The sequence below is a fragment of the Herpailurus yagouaroundi genome, unplaced genomic scaffold, assembly GCF_014898765.1.
Source record: "Herpailurus yagouaroundi ecotype Mexico unplaced genomic scaffold, PumYag 164, whole genome shotgun sequence".
Lineage (NCBI taxonomy): Eukaryota > Metazoa > Chordata > Mammalia > Carnivora > Felidae > Herpailurus > Herpailurus yagouaroundi.
The window spans coordinates 35,763,709-35,776,415 of record NW_024412405.1 but is presented as its reverse complement, the minus strand read 5'-3'; the positions used below and the strand labels follow the sequence as shown (position 1 = coordinate 35,776,415).

The window sequence follows — 12,707 nt, the reverse complement described above, 5'->3', positions numbered from 1 at the left end:
AGCGCAATTGCTGGGTTGTAGGGTAGTTCTATTTTTAGTTTTTTGAGGAACCTCCATACTGTTTTCCAGAGTGGCTGCACCAGCTTGCATTCCCATATTGTAAGATTTTTTTAGTAACATTTTCTTTTCTCTAGCTCTATTGTAAGAATACAGTATATGTAATACATATAAAATGCAGAATATGTGTTAGTCAACTGTTATTGGTAAGGCTTCCAGTCAGTGGTAGGCTATTAGTACTTAAGTTTCTGGGGAGTCAAAAGTTATATGCAAATTTTCAACTGCACAGGCAGTGGGTTCCCCTGACCCCTGCATTGTTCAATGGTCAACTGCATATCTTTTATCCAGATTGACTCCTTTTTAACATTTTGCTACATGTATCTTTCTTATTCACTCTCTCTCTCTCCCCCTACTGCCCCCCCCACACACACAATTTTTTTCTGAATAATTTAATAGACTGATTGCATTGTTTACTGTTACTTCTTCACAGTTTATTTCCTAAGAGTAAGAATGTTCTCTTACATAACCACAGTACACTTATCAAATGCAACACAACACTGATAGCAATACTTTTATCCGTTTTTGTCAGTATATGTATACACACATACACATGGCCTTTGAACAACACAAGTTTGAACTACACAGATCCACTTATGTGCAGATTTTTTTCAGTAAATATAGTCCAGTACTATTTAAATGTATTTTGTCTTTCTAATGATTTTCTTTTTTTCTTTTTTAATATTTATTTACTTTGAGAGAGAGGGAGCAAGTAAGCATGCACGTGAGCAGAGGAGGGACAGAGAGGGAGGGAGAGAATCCCAACCAGGCTCTGCACTGTCAGCGTAGAGTCTGACGCAAGACTGAAACCCCTGAACCTGTGATATCGTGACCAGAGCTGAAATCAAGGCAGATGGTTAACCCCATTGAGCCACCCAGGTGCCCCCTCATTTTTTTCTTAATAACATTTGCTTTTCTCTAGCTTCATTGTAAGAATGTACTATAGAACACATATAACATACAGACTGTGCATGAGTCAACTGTTCATGTTATAGGTAAGGCTTCCAGTCAATAGTAAGCAACTCCTTAAGTTTTGGGGGAGTCAAAAGTTACACACAGATTTTCAGTGGTATGGGGCAGTCAGCACCCCAAACCTCCACATTCATTGTTCAGGGGTCAACCATATAGATCTTCCTTGTGAGAGCTCATCTATTCAAACTGTAACTTCAGGAAATGACCAACAGTGATTTTAAGATCAAACCATACCATTTTTGTGTCTTGGATTTCCAGCCAGCTCTGTACATTTTTATCTGAATGCCTTTCTGGAACTTGAAACTCAGTATTTTTGAAACAGACTCCGCTCCCTCCCAGATTCATTCCTCCCAAAACAAAAAATTGCTTCAACTGACTTCAGTTCCATAATTGTACCACCATTTTGAAGCCATTTCTGCTTGAACCTTTAGAATAGTAGACCTTCCCCCTTGCTGCTCTGTGTAATCATTTGTCATTCTGCCCCCACTACATTTTACCCCTGTGGTATCTCTGAAATCCTCTTCCCTCCTGTTTGCCACTATACCGGATCAGCGTCGGTGTCATGTTGAAATTGTGTACAGTAAACTCCTAATTGGTTGCTCCGTCTCTCCCCACTCAGTTAATCCTCTTGTCCAAACCTGTTCCTCCTCCCATAATTTTGCATTCTGACTAACATCATCATTTACCCAGGCACTTGAACAAGAAAACTGGTGATTCACAACTACTTTGTTTTCCCCTCACCCCACGCCATCTATTCAGCCAATGAATATTTATTGATAACTACCATGTGCCACTCACCATGGTGGATGCCGGTATATATTAGTAAGTAAACTGGAGATTGCCCTAGTGAGAGTCCATTTGAGGAAGACAAAAAAATAAGCAGTTAGATACTAATTATTATTATGTTTTCATGATTGTTATGAACTAGATAGATCATGTAAGGAAGAATAATGGACTGGGCAGGGTATACCATGAGAGGATAGTCAAGAAAGGCCTCTGACATTTAAGCTTAGCAAATGTCTTTTTATTTTCCTTTCTAAATATATCTAATCATTCCCCTCCGCTTAATCCCAGGTGCCACTGCTTTAGTTAAGTCTGTATTTTCCCTGCTTGAACTATTTATGATAGTCTCTGAACTGTCTCTGCTTTCAGTTTAGTCCTCTCTATTTCATCACTCACTCTTCCAGAGTAGTTGTTCTAAAACTGAGAACTCTGATCCTGTCATTCAACAGGATGCCATCCAGACTGCACAGCTTAGCATTTAAAGTCATTCACAGACACCCTGCCTATCTTCTCAGACTCAGATCTTTTTTTTTATTCTCTTCCACATGCTTAAGACAAATTGATCTCTTGTAGTTTTGTAAGTGTATGGTGCTTTCTCTCTTATCCCTTTATATGTGTCCTTTGCTAGGAATGGCCTTTTCCCTTGTTCATATATCATACTCATCTACTAGGAAGATAGCCATTCATTTGATAAGATTGAACTCAGTGATCACATCTTCTGTGCAATCTTCAGAAACATTGTAGTCTCTTCTCTCAGTTTTCTAGTGTTATATTTTAGTTGTGTGTTTATTTACTAGTCTCTCCCTGTGAAGTATTTGGGGGTTTTTTTGAGGTTAGAGATTTTGTTCTTCCCCATCCTGTTTCTCTAGTAAAGCCTCTACACAGTGTCTTTGATAAGTAATTCACAATAAATCACTATCAATTGCAACTGATTAGAGTTTTCTGTATTCATTTTGACTTAAAATTGTCCATTGTGAAGGCAGTTTGAATGCTGGAAAGAATGTGCGGGGCTCTTCCTTATATTACTGCATTAGTGGTTCCCAAATCTACAATCACCTACAGAATTTTTTTTTCTAGAAGACATAATTCCCTTGCCTCCCTAAGAGTCTTAGTAAATAAATACCCCTGTAGAGAGCGCCCAGGAATTTATACTTCCTAGAAAGTTACCTGAATGATCCTGATGTATCCTTTCCTCGACTCTGAATGTTGAGGAAACACCACTGTGTAATAGTCTTTGAAAACACTTTGTAAACTAAGTATTAATGAAATATTAGTTATTACCATTTATCATTGAGACTAAAGCTTTAGTACCCTAAGGTATGAAAGAAGTTGAGGAAGTATTACCTATCTTCTTCAAACACTTACCAGATTGAGTACCAGAAGTCTGGAAATAAGCAAATATCCTCACTCTGAATGGTTGAGGAGGAAAGATTTCAGAAACTATTTACCAATAAACTTGAATTCACCATAAACATTCTCAAATAGATTTTTAAAAAGATAGCATTTAGAAAAGGAGATGGAGAAGCCACTGTTAGTTAACTGTTAAAGTCTTGACAAACTACTTTTACTTCTCTTGTTTTGAGGTATTTACTAGAACCTCTAGAGGAGAATGTCAGTGACAGAAGGTATTCTAATTTCAGCAAGACACTTTATTAAGATGAAGAATATCTTGGTCAACATGTGGAAAAATGTGAAGTCAATGACACTGTAAAAAAATGATGAATTGAAAGCAGTTTAAATATGAGTTTCAAAGAATGTTGATTAGTAGATTAACCTAGAGGAACATTACTGATTAAATGCTTTCAGGCTTTTTACTTATTTTTTAACCAGTCATTGGTTAAATCAGATTGGTTAAACCTAGATTTCACACTGAGCCCAGTGGGTAAGTCTTTTCAAATTTTACATTTAAACACACCTTCATCCAGTTAATAAATTGAGCACCTTTTACCTGTCACATACCCATTTTGATGTCCCTCCTCCCATTCCCAATGATTAACAGGGGAGTAAGTAAGTTGGCTAGTTTTGCAAAAAATTAAAAGCTAGGAAACTCAGACCTATGGTCTAAAGAGGAATTTGCTATTAAAGAAACTCAAAGGAACTCTGAAATGTTAAGCTAATGGAATACTTCTAAAATTGAAGATTTTGTAACAGCATTTTTGTGATATTCTGCAAGATGAAGGGGTCCCTCTTTTAGTCGAACTTACATTCCTATGGCAACAAGAAAGCACAGACCTTGTAACAAAAGATATATGACAAAGCAAACAGCAGAAGAGCAAAAAAAAAAAAAAAAATATATATATATATATATACACACACACATACACACACACACACACACACATACACACATATATATATAAATTATTAAGATGGCAGAAGACTGAATGTATGTTTTCTGACAATTGTAAATGTGATGAAATGCTATTATAAAAAGAAATACAGTTTGGGTCAAAAATCACATCCATAAGTGACTAAGGATGTTTAAAGATGAAAAAGATAAAAAGGGAAAAGTAACACAGTCTAAAACTTGGACAATAAATAATTTATTGAAAATTGTTTTAGGGGCTCCTGGGTGGTTCAGTCAGTTAAGTGTCCAACTTCAGCTCAGGTCATGATCTAATGGTTCATGAGTTCGAGCCCCTTATTGGGTTCTGCTGACAGATCAGAGCCTGGAACCTGCTTTGGATTCTGGTCTCCCTCTCTCTCTGTGCCCCTGCCCTGCTTGCTCTGTCTGTCTGTCTGTCTCTCAAAAATAATAAACATTTAAAAAAATTACAAACATTGTTTTAAAATAAGAATTCAGGATCTTGAGAATGTATACACAATGAATATACTGGCTGTTTTCCAGTTTGGATTATATGTCCATGCCCAGACGACTCAATTGTTACCAGGGGTGATGGTCACGTTTTAAACACACAATGTGTAAGGGGCGCCTGGGTGGCTCGGCTGGTTAAGCATCCTACTTCAGCTCAGGTCATGATCTCACCTTTCGTTGGTTCGAGCCCCGTGTCTGTGCTGACAACTCAGAGCCTGGAGCCTGCTTCGGGTCTGTGTCTTCTATCTCTCTGCCCCTGCCCCTGCTCATGCTCTGTGTCTCTCTCTCAAAAATAAACGTTAAAAATTATTTTAATTAAATAAAAAAAAAAAAACAACCCATAATGTGTAGGAATAGTTTCTAGATAAATTCCTAGGTAAAAGGGTGCCGAACAGATACTACAATGAATTATAATAGAAATCAATAAATAGTTGATGAAATAAAGAAACAAAGCTCAGGAAATTTTTAAAAAGTCCATAAGCACTTTTTCACTGAATCCATCTTAAGGCCACGGTAAAGTTACAAACAAAGATATATTTAAGTGTTCAGCACATTAACTGGCTTAAAGAGAATGTTGGTAGTAAAACCAAGATTTCAAGTTCATTCATCTTCTAGACCTTTGGCAGTGTGGCAAAGTGGAAGGACTAGTGAGTTTCGTGGCCTTTTCTGAGTCTAGCCAGCTGCCTCATATATGTGTAAAAAGTGGAGAGAGTAGATACAATGAGTACAAATATGTAAGTACTGCTACAAAAAGAACTCAAGTACATGCCCTCCTGGTGACTTATCAATAACATCATGTTTGCAAATGAAGGAAAGCACATTATTATATGTTTACACGATTTTTAGGATGCTTTCTTAGAAGTCTAGAGTCAGAGTTGGTCATTATGTATGTGAATTGAACCAGAGAGAGTGTGTATATACGTTTATATAGCACCCCCCCTCCTTTTTTTTTTTGTAGGCTGTTGCTCTGTTGCTTTGGGGGAAATATTCATAGATTTACATTTGGTAAATATATCCATGTCCAAAAAAAGATATGTATAAAAATTGGAATGCCAGCTAACTAAATCAACTCATAAAAACTTCAGTTAAAAGTAAGATATTTTCCACGATTATTTTAAAATATGATGTTTACTGGAAGGAAAGTCCAGAGAATTACCACAGATGAAGTGTGAGTATATTTCTCCTACTTGTAAATGAGCTCTTATTTCCTACAGTGTATATTCTGGTCCACAATGAGTCATTTTCAACATGTTTCAGTTTAACTCCTAATACATTTTTAAACTTGGCAGGCATATTTAGATGAACATTACTTCCAGTTTTAGAGAGTGCTTCTAAATTATACTTCAGTATTGCAGTCATCATGAAAAGTTCTTTCAGTAAAAAGGAAACAGGATTGATTGGAAGTGTGTGTTTTAGAGGAGCAAAAGAATGGTTACCACTGAATAAAAGTCAGATAGTTAAGCTTTTAAAAATTTTGTTACTATATAAACTTCTTTTAACATTACCTAAAACAGTTGTAGTTCGAAAGCCTTTTTTATGGATAGATGATACTTAAAAGAAGAAAAGATAAGATTTATCCCAGAATAAAGTTAATATGTATTAATCTCTTACTATACCTAGCACTATTTTAGTGTTTTATATGTATTAACTTTTTTAATGCCCACATAATAAGTATTATTTATTTTCTATAAATCATTCAGGTTTTTTCTATTATAATACATGGAGCTTGGCACATTTTTGGCCATATAACTAACTAGAGTTGCATAACTGCTTCTAAAAGCTAATTACTTCTTAGAGAATTTTACATATTGCCAACTCTTTTTTTTTTTTTTTTTTTTTTTTTATTTTAGAAAGAGAGACAGAGACAGAGTGTGAGTGGGGGAGAGGCAAAGAGAAAGGGAGACACAGAATCTGAAACAGGCCTCAGGCTCTGAGCTGTCAGCACAGAGCCCGACGCGGGGCTTGAACTCAAAAACTGTGAGATCATGACCTGAGCCAAAGTCAGATGCTTAACCAACTACTGAGCCACCCAGGCACCCCACATATTATTGCCAACTCTTGATAAGTATTTGTGCAATCCTGTGAATCTTCTGACAGATTTCAGTTGACCAACCTGTCTGTTGTTACTATTTTAATATCCTTTTTTTCTATTACGATTTTTTATAATTTTTTTAATGTTAATTTTTGAGAGAGAGAGAGAGAGAGAGAGAGTGAGCGAGCGCACGGGAGAGGCAGAGGGAGAGGGACATACAGAATCTGAAGCAAGCTCCAGGCTCTGAGCTGTCAGCACAGCCCAACACAGAGCTCAAACTCACAAGCCATGAGATCATGACCTGAGCCGAAGTCAGACGCTTAACCAACTGAACCTTCCAGGCACCCCACTATTACAATTTTTATACTGTGCCTTATTACTTTTAACACTTCAAAAGTTCCCAAAAGTTTAGAGTTGGGAAAAACTTTGAGATCATTGAAAACATTCAACTCATTTTGAAAATGAGGTAACAAATCTAAAGAGGTTATACAACTTCTTCAGATAGGTGTCTGCAGGGCCATACACCCTCCGGAAACTCTAGGAGCAATCTGTTCCTTACTTCTTCCCTCTTCTGGAGGGCTCCAGGAGTTCCTGGACTTCCTTGGCTTGTGGCCATCTCACTCCAGTCTCTGCCTCTGTCTTTACGTTACCTTCTCCTCTGTATGTCTTATAAGGATGCACATAATTGCATGTAGGGGCCACCCAAATAATCCAAGACAGGGTCTTCCTCTCAAGATGCTTAATTTAATCACATCTACAAGGACCCTTTTTTCAAATAACAGTATTCACGGTTCTACAGACTGGTACATGGACATGTATCTTGGAAAAGGGCTACCATTCAAACCACTGCACTAAAAAATTGACTTTTAAGTCACTTGAATTAGTATTTATTCAGGTTCTTCAATAGGAGTAACATTTTATTTTTACATTTTCCAACCAGAATTTTATAAGGTGTCACCTAATTTTAGGAGTTGTTAAAATGCTATAAAGTTGGTTTGCTTTTTTAACTTTCCAACATGGCATTAAGCAAATTATCAGCTCTTGAACAAATAGCACCTTAGAGATTCCAGATGCTGTACCGTATGATCTATGACTTATAAATGAAAAGTCATCCTACATGATTTTTAGTAAGATTTTTTAAGAACATCATGGCAGTGACATTAAGGGTTAAAGAAACAGTGCTGGACATTTTTAAGACACAGCATAAAAATATAGCTTTAAGGTAAGCTATATTAACTCCATTTAGACTTTTAATGGCTTTTTTTGTATAGCAATTAAATTTTGCTCTACTGTATTTGAGATTCATTAAATAAGACCTTGGATGCTTCAATAATATAATGACTATTTTATATTTTATTTTTGTTCTACTTACTTTTTTCATTTGGCAAACTCTTAGCCCTTCCTGGTTTTAGTAAATGTTTGTGTGTAACTTGTGTATTTCTATGGTATATGCCAGAAATGTGATCATTTGGTTTCTTTTTCCATAGAAATCCTTCTACTAGCTGTGAAGATATTCTGAATTCCTTTTCGCCATTAAAGTGTATTACTGTAAAAGAAAGAAGAAACAAAAACTATATATTATATAATTCTGTGCTTTATACAATTAAATGAGATTTAATATGCAATTTTAAGTTCTCAATAAGTGTTAGCTATTATTTACTATCATCATCCGGTTGATTTTTAAAGCAAGACGTGTCTGCGTTCTCTTTCAGCATCATAAAGGTAAAGGGTTAGGGGCAGACTATGACCACCAGATCTGGTAAAACTATTTCATGCAGATGGATAAACTTCACTATTACAAAGCTCTCTGAAGGAGGTCCCTTTCTTCAACTTACTATTTAATTATTAATAATTTATACTATTGAGATTTCCCTTGCATTTTTGTAAGTTTAAAAAATAATATCCCATGTATTTTTAAATGAATTTTTAAACTGAAAGCCAATATTTTTTTCCTTTTTAAAATGAAAAGTCTATATATTTGTAAAAAGTAGGAAATGAATTAATGCGTCTTTAAACAGCAAAACTTAACTGACATCCACTTATCTATTTTTAGAACTCAGATATTTTCTTTTAATTCACTGGGACCCCAAATGTGAATTTCTATTAGTTAGATTATTCATAGGTACTCCAGACATTCTGATGCCTATCATTTCTAAAATTCTTTTTGTCCAATGATGGGAAATGACCAAAAGGGTACATCTCCCTGCCTCCAGGCCAAGAGCGCACCCAGATCATTCTAATCAGATAGGCTGTTTATATGTAAACCTGTAAAGGAACTCATGTACCTATAAATGACAATAAAATGTCAGCTTTGAAACAGGTTTTTAAAGTAGTTTACAGGAAAATCAAGGTATGGTTTATGAGAATGGAATGTTCTGTATGCTTGTGCCACAAACATGTCTAATCATATTCATTTGTCATCTTTTGCCATTGGTTAAACTGTGCATTTGATCCAGAAATAAGTCAACAGATGTTTAAATGAGAAATATGTGTTGTGAAATTCAATCATTTGTATATAGTAAACAGGTTGTGTTAGCCCAAAGTTATAGCATTTGTAAAATGTATTAGATTCTTTAACTAAAGCACTGATCTCTAATTTTTTTTAATGAAAACTATGAACTCGGTGCTTCTAAAGGAAAATAATTTGTTAGCCAGTTTTCCAGGTCTCTAGCTGCTTTATACTTCCACTTGGTAGTCAGTATAGCCAATGATACCTCTTTTCATTATAGAAACTACCCCTTCCCATCACTACAATAGTCCCCTTAAATATTAAGTATTCCACTTATAAGAAATTTGTAAGCTCTGATTGGGTTTCTCTGCAGGCTTATGTACCCGTTTTCATCTCACAAATTTTAGACAGTATTACATTTACAAATTATAAGTTATACCAAGGTTTAGCTAAAGTTTATGTCTCCTTAGCCAAACATACTTCTTTGATGATAGAGAGGACTAGAGTGGCGTTGAATTAAATGACTCAAGCTTTTCATGAACTTCAAGTAAAAAGAATAGCAGTAGTACTTCTTGGGGTTCATTTGGATAGGACTGTGGAAAAGATACCTAACTTTTTTTTTCCTTTTTATGAATTTTTATTTTTATTTATTTATTTTTAAGATGTTAATTTTAAGTAATTTTTACACCCAGTGTGGGGGGTCAAACTCACAATCCCACGATCAAGAGTTGCATGCTCCACCAACTGGGCCAGCCAGGTGACCCTATGAATTTTTATTTTTTTTAATTATGGTTTAATTTTATAAATAATTATGAATTTTTAACTTTAGATATCATCTGAAAAATGTTATAGATTTATACCTACAAAATTATACATGAAGTAAAATTCCATATAGGTAGGTTCATTTTCCTTTACCGTTTTATAACTGAACCTAATTAATTGCCATGACTGACTCTTCCCTGTGAGAATTGACTCTCTGTAGCTCAGTTCTATGAATGATTCCCTGCTTTCTGTAATTCATTAATGTGTGGATGAATCTAAGGTTTCCTTCTTGTCAGTTCCAAATGTGTAACATTGCTTGCCTTATTTCATTTTATTATAAATGAGAACCAACATTATGAACTCTGTACTTTATAAAATACATCAGAAAGCAAAAGAGATTTCAGAGATTATAGAGAAAAATGTGTGTTCTGTTCACATTTCTCCTTAATGGAGGGTTGACTATGATAAGAGTAATAGGAACTAAAATACCTCTCTAAATTTTCTCTGTGGTGTTTGTATGGAACCAAAAAAGATCCCAGATAGCCAAAGTAATTTTGAAAAAGAAAACTAACACTGGAGGTGTCACAATTCCGGACTTCAAGCTGTATTACAAAGCTGTAATCATCAAGACAGTATGATACTGGCATAAAAACAGACCCACAGATCAAAGGAACAGAATAGAGAACCCAGAAATGGACCCACAAATATATGGCCAACTAATCTTTGACAAAGCAGGAAAGAATATCCAATGGAAAAAAGACAGTCTCTTCAGCAAATGGTATGAACCTGGACCACTTTCTTAGACCATACACAAAAATAAATTCAAAATGGATGAAAGACCTAAACATAAGACAAGAAGCCATCAAAATCCTAGAGGAGAAAACAGGCAACAACCTCTTTGACCTCAGCTGCAGCAACTTCTTTCTTGACATGTCTCCAGAGGCAAGGGAATTAAAAGCAAAAATGAACTATTGGGACCTCATCAAGATAAAAAGCTTCTGCACAAGAAACAGTCAGCAAAACTAGAAGGCAACCGACAGAATGGGAGAAGATATTTGCAAATGACATATCAGATAAAGGGTTAATATCCAAAATCTATAAAGAACTTACCAGACTCAGTATCCAAAAAAACAAATAATCGAGTGAAGACATGGGCAAAAGGCATGAATAGACACTTTTGCAAAGAAGACATCTAGATGGCTAACAGACACATGAAAAGATGCTCAACATCACTTATTGTCAGGGAAATACACATCAAAACCACAATGAGATACCACATCACACCTGTCAGAATGGCTAAAATTAACAACTCAGGCAACAACAGATGTTGGGGAGGATGTGGAGAAAGGGGACCCTTTTGCACTGCTGGTGGGAATGCCAACTGGTGCAGCCACTTTGGAAAATGGTATGGAGATTCCTCAAAAAATTAAAAATAGAACTACCCTACGACCCAACAATTGCACTACTATGTATTTATCCAAAGGATACAGGAGTGTTGTTTCAAAGGGATACATGCATCCCAATGTTTATAGCGGCATTATCAACAATAGCCAAGATATGGAAAGAGCCCAATGTCCATCAGCTGATGAATGGATAAAGAAGATATATATATATATATGCAATGAAATATTAACTGGCCATCAAAAAGAATGAAATCTTGCCATTTGCAACAACGTGGATAGAACTAGAGTGTATTCTAAGTGAAATAAGTCAGTCAAAGAAAGACAAATATATAATTTCACTCCTATGTGGAATTTAGGAAACAAAACAGATGAACGTAGGGGAAGCGAAGCAAAAATAAGATAAAAACAGAGAGGGAGTGGAGTGCCTGGATGGCTCAATCGGTTGAGCCTCCAACTTTGGCTCAGATCATGATCGCACAGCTCGTGAGTTCAAGCCCCGAGATGGGCTCTGTGCTGACAGCTCAGAGCTGGAGCCTCCTTCAGATTCTGTCTCTCCCTCTCGCTCTCCCTCTCCCCCACTTGCACTCTGTCTCCCTCTCTCTCAAAAATAAATAAACATTAAAAAAAAAAAAACATAAAGGGAGACAAACCATAGGAGACTCTTAAGTCTCCTATGTTCAGAGAACAAACTGAGGGTTGCTGGAGAGGTTTTGCGTGGGGGGATGGGCTAAATGGTCGATGGGCATTTTAAGAAGGGTACTTCTTGGGATAAGTACTGGGTGTTATAATTAAGTGTTGAATCACTAAATTTTATTCCTGAAATCATTACACCATATGTAAACTAACTTGGATTTAAATTAAAAAAAAAATTTTTTTTAAATAAATTTTCCTTAAAGTTAGGTCAATATTCATTGAATCCTTGTGCATGATGCTGTAGAAGAATAAAAAATTGAAATGTGATTTCTCTTTCCAAATAGCTGAAAGAATAAACATGTATACATATTTATATTTTAAAGCAAAATGCTGTATATCTTAAGGTGTCCATATTGAACTATGAACGTATCCATGTTAAGGAAGTATCAGGAATGACCGTTTAAAGGAGATGGTATATGATACAAGCAATTAATGTATGAATTTTAACTTTTTTTTTTTTTTTTGGTTGAAGTATAATTAGCACACAGTGGTATATTAGTTTCAGGTAATTCTACATATTACTCAGTGCTCATTACGAGAAGTGTACTCTGAATCCTCTTTATCTTTTTCACCCATTTGATATGTAGATCTGAGAGAAAGACATTCCAAAAGCTTTGTAAACCTATATACGGGAGGCAAAAAGAAAAAAATAAAGGATTGTCAGGAAACAACAGATAATTCAGTCACCTGATTTGGAGTGTTCAAGTAGGTAGGCGTAGTTTCATATTTTGGTAGGCCTAGAAT

At 35.6% G+C, this 12,707-nt stretch overlaps 1 protein-coding gene and 1 long non-coding RNA gene across 5 annotated transcripts in view; one reads left to right on the top strand and one right to left on the bottom strand.

Annotated features, from left to right (window-relative positions):
• Positions 1–12,707, top strand: part of PIBF1 (progesterone immunomodulatory binding factor 1) — a 203,488-nt gene that overhangs the window by 77,807 nt on the left and 112,974 nt on the right. The window lies entirely within an intron of this gene.
• LOC121037857 (uncharacterized) lies at positions 130–4,376 on the bottom strand. Its single transcript, XR_005794026.1, has 3 exons — positions 4,122–4,376; positions 1,773–1,777; positions 130–409 (listed from the first exon to the last, which is right to left on the bottom strand). It is a non-coding gene; the product is annotated as an uncharacterized LOC121037857 (long non-coding RNA).